General features: G+C 33.2%; 1 pseudogene; it reads right to left on the bottom strand.

Annotated features, from left to right (window-relative positions):
- Nucleotides 1-3,509: 3,509 nt before the first annotated feature.
- Nucleotides 3,510-4,410, bottom strand: LOC149227400 (acidic leucine-rich nuclear phosphoprotein 32-related protein-like; annotated as a pseudogene).
- Between the last annotated feature and the right edge of the window lie 657 nt (nucleotides 4,411-5,067).

Raw genomic sequence — 5,067 nt, 5'->3', positions numbered from 1 at the left:
CTGGGTATAATCTAGTTAGTGTGGGACATAGAGGGAGGGAAGATTACAAAGTAGGTCTTACTTTATTTCCTTGTGGGGAATTTGGTTTTTTTCTTCTGAATGCATACAAAATGCAGTGTAAAGAAGGTAGAGAGACTCATTTGTTGTAGGAGAATATTATTCAACTTCAGTTAAGGTATAACCAGCTAGCTTCTTATCTCACCTCAAGTATGGAAATCTTGATACACCATCATACACCGAGAAGGAAAATTATGGAGAACTAGCTTAGGGCCAACAAAGCTCCTTTCCATCTGAGAGTGAAGAAAATCTTTAGGTACCTAATCTTAATGTCCATGTTAACTCTAAATCTAGGAAGGCCTTATGTGTTGGGTTGAAATGAGATGAAGTAATTTCTTATGTTTTCTACTATAAATTAATATTTCACATCAACCATATGGATGAAATTCATAGGAATTATATTAGAGAAATATTTAGTAAGAGAGGTGAAATATTATTTTTGAATTATATTTCTCTAGAACAAAATTTGAGCCGTCATTTCCATGAGTTGTGTGCTCGAATTATGATCTATGTAAGTTTAACATCTTACTAGGTCCAAATTCACCATAATAACTTGAGGTTTGGAATTTTACTTGAAGTGTTGCAAGAGTACAAAGAAAACCTAGTCATAAGTACTTATAATAGTTTAGTATCTTTCTAATGGCATATTACTCCCATTTTGAATCCCTTGTTCTTAAGAACGATCTTTTACACATCCTAATTAGTTTTGGGGAAGTAAAGTGATTTATGTTTAATGATTAACATGTACCAATGTTTGATATCAAAATAGAAACCCAATGTTGCCATTATGTATCTTAGCCTAAGAGACCTTGATGACATATTGTATTCCTTTGTATGCATTGGGATCACTAAACTATAATTTGCAAAAGCTTTTAAACTTGTTTAAGTTGTTGGGTCACTAAAACTTTCATAATAGATATTTTGCATTGAAAAATAGGCCATAAATAATATAAAATAAAAACTACAAATTCATATACGCATAGCATTGATGATGATCTAATGGTACCTCATTTTTTTAATGCTTTTCTTTCAAATGACTAAAATTATGGCCTTTGAGAGGTAAGATACAATTGAGCCCTAATATTAGAGAAGTATTTGTTTAGTCTCAATAGCGACAAGTTTTCTTTGATAAAAAAATAGATTGCACCATTATCTAACCAAAAAATTAGGCAAGTGGATTATTAGTACGCTCTAACATCTTTTCATCAATATGCCTTATCATTTATTCTACCTCTATATTCTCTTGATCTATACTTTATAGCTTTCATGCATGTTGGCCTACAACAAGGGAAAAGTGTAGTTTGTGGGTGTTTTTCAAAAAAATAAATTAAAAGGGGAAATTTTTTTGTGAGCAAAATTAAGTAGGAGGATTTTAACATCAAACCTCATGGCTTTCCAAAAATTTTCCCAAGAAAACACAAAAATAATTTGTATTCAACCTTCTCAAGAATATGAATAAAATTATCTACCATAAGAAGAAATCATTATGATATTAAAAATAAAAATCCATCATTTGTTGGATCAAAAACATTACATTCCTGTATAAATTAGTGTCCTTCTTTGTGAATATTAGCATGACCTTGAGAGATGTTCCTGTTACAAGATCCATCGAGTTATTAACTCTCTATAGTCTTCTTAATGTTTGTTAGGATGAAGGTTAGAATGCTTGTCAATGCACATAAGAACTAATCTACGTGGAAATATTTCAATCCAAAAAATAAGAATCTCTTTACACATGTGGTAGGAACTTGAATGAGGATTTAACTAAAATTGAAACATTCCTCCTCCATGCATATCCCATTATATAATTGGAAAATGAGGAACATGAAACACTTAATGACCCACCACCTTTGTCTCCTGCTTTGGATGACATCATAAGGATTTTTTTTTTTTTGTGTAAATATCTCTTCTTCACCAACCCCCATTTATATAAATTTTTCAAAATAAGTTAAAGCATATTGCAAGTGCCATGAACAATTTTTGGTAGAAAATGTACTCCTTCTCCCTTTCCTTTGCATAACGCACTTGAAGATGTTGTTATAAATTCAAAACCTGTGTTTTAACATAATTGATAGTGTTTAAACATATAAAAAAAAGATGAGTCTTTGAGACACAAAATCTAACACTCTTATTCATCACGTCATTCTTGGCGATGAATTAGAAAATACTAAGAAGTTAAAAGAAAGATGTTTCTAAGTTAGTCAATTCTATTGTTTTGTTTTTCCTTTCCCACAATGGAAATACGTAGATATACCCATTCCTAAAATAGATACTTGTGTTAAGGGGTCACCCTAGTTTTCAAATACATATGAATTTGAATTTCTAATACATTGCAAAGGCATGACATTCAACGTTAATTGTCCTAATTTCATGGAAGAAATTTCATTTCCTACATTAATTCAATATCAAGAAGAGATTAGGTTTTCTTTCTTGGTAAGAGTTTAGGGTCTAACCTTATTCATAGTGTAGCACTATGAAATATGATGCAAATTTTAATGATTTTTGTTATTTTGCATGATATAATAGAAGCCAAAATTTGAGAAGACACACATGTCACACATGATATTGTTTCTATTCCTAACAATTGTGGATTTCATGACTATGTGTTAGGTGAATTTAGCATTCATTTTTCTTAGCTACCACGGGTTTTACCTTAAGTTTCCTTATAAAAAATTGATTTCAATTATGCTATTAATAGAAAGTGGGTTAGAAATTTCTACTCTCAATTTATATATATATATATATATATATATATATATATATATATATATATATATATATATATATATCGTTTTATTATCTAAACTTTGAAGGTTTCTTATGAAACATTGAAGAAGAAGTGTTAAATAATAAAGGTCAATTTGCATAATTATTTGCATAACTTTGTGAAAAAGTTTGATGACATTTTAATTTACATATTTTTGACATAATCAAGTATCACTACCTTTGTTAGGTTTTCACTCTTCAAATATTGAAGATGGTATGGTAGAACCTAAAAATCTAGCATAAGTTATACTTGCTGAAATATTTTTTGATGGAGTGATGGCTAACCTGGTTGTATAATTGCAATACCATTGTATCCAATAAGAAACTTAAAGATTTCAAAAAATTATTATCGAATTACAATAATCAATTACTTAGGAGCTTTTGAGATATTTTTCCTTAGTTATATTTTTTCATTTTTTTTTTATTGCGCCAAGAGGCATTCTATTATGAGGTTCTTATGAGGTTCTTCTTAGTGAGGTTGTAGAGAATTTTCATACTCCATGTGGTCCTCAACTCAACAAATGTCTTGTTCACTGGACAACGCTAACCACTAACTACAATATTACCTTGTCCACTTGGAGGGCCCTGTTATAAATCTCTTCACTGTTACGAGAAGATCTGTGCAACAATTTTTAGAAATTATCCTGTGAAATAATTTTAAGAAATTATCGTTGTCGTCCTGAACATCAAGTTCTCAACGAACTATGTGCATGTTTAGTGCCACCATCATCCTCATAATCTTCTCTAGCACCAACATCATCATTGTTGGCTTCAGCGACAACCTCATCACTTTCTTCATCGCCATCATCATCCAAATCCTAGACCTCAACATTTTTGCACTTATCTCCACCTCATCACCATCTAAGCTATTACCAACAACATTGGCAACCGTATGAATAGGAACTACTCCGTGGCCATTAATTGTTACCCATCTTGATACGCATCATCCTCATCCACATCAAGCTCGTCCTCCTCATCCTCCAGCTCAAATTCACCCTTATCCTGGCCACCCAAGCAGTTCAGAGACCGAACCCCGTTGGACTTGTCCTCACTAGTATAATTATCAACATCCTCGACATCTTCATCTTTCGAATCCACTTCCTCCCCTTCATTGTCAGATTCAAGTCTCTCACCCCCTTTAACATTCATCTTGTCGAAAAAATTTAGGGATTTAATGATGTTTAAAACCCTAGCATTATACTCTGGCAATCGCGTCAGGGGGCACTTGTACAGGTCCAAAGACACAAAGTTAAACTGTGATAACGAAATAAGATCCTATTATTGGACAAGTCGGATCCTCCAGAGATTTAAGCCCCACTTGCACTAGATGTTTGAGGCCACAAGAGATCCTGTTGTTGCTGAGAATAGGACGCTTTAAATGAGGCAAGGATGGAAACCCTTGCAGAGAAGTCAGGCTAGCACTAGCTAATGATAGTTGTTGAAGTCGTGGAAACTGCTCAAATAGAGACGCGTGAGGCAAACTGCTTGGCATACCTTTAAGAGAATCTTTTAGAGTTAAGAAACAATTTCTGGAGGGTTTTATCCACCTCTAGTAGCTTCAACTTCCGTTTCCCATGCTTTTCCCATCTTTCTTACAGTTCAAGCTTCCACAAGAAGTTCAAACCCACCCACTCACAACACAAGAATAAATTGTTTTTATTCTTCTTCCCCATAAAGTGCGGCCTATATTCTTCTTCCCTACAAACACCATTGGACGCAACTTTAATAAGGAATTCGGTAGCTCTCGATGGAAAATGAGAAATTATGGGAGAACTCAATATGCGTAACCTGGTATTAAAATCAAATTTACCCTTGAAACCTAAATGATTGAAGTACATATGGAAATGAATTTAGTTCGCCACCTTTTGGGCTTAGGAGACTCTCCCATATATATATGTGGTATGTATAATGATTAATGGAGTGCCTAATTATTTTGATATCACATATTTGAATGCTCATCGGTGTGTTGTGATAGAAATTGATATTTTTGTACGACAACATTTGGGGAGTTCTATACTTGCCAACTGAAACTAAACATGGCATGTGTGGGATGTGTCGGCCTACATGTCCACACGGGTTGATTGTTACTTGAATTGTTGACTATGAAAATTGGGTACACCTTTTCCAAATTGTGTTGGATATTCATAGATTTCATCGTATTCCTTACTTTCATAATAATCAATGAACACCTCTATTGCAAATGTTGTCACTCACTGCTTTATAAAGTTATTAGTTGCCCAGGGT

The sequence above is a fragment of the Pinus tabuliformis genome, chromosome J, assembly GCF_031772625.1.
Source record: "Pinus tabuliformis cultivar Carrire ecotype Pingquan chromosome J, CPIR1, whole genome shotgun sequence".
NCBI classification, from domain to species: Eukaryota; Viridiplantae; Streptophyta; class Pinopsida; order Pinales; family Pinaceae; genus Pinus; species Pinus tabuliformis.
Note: the sequence above shows the minus strand (reverse complement) of the source record. Positions and strands in the feature narration are given on the sequence as shown.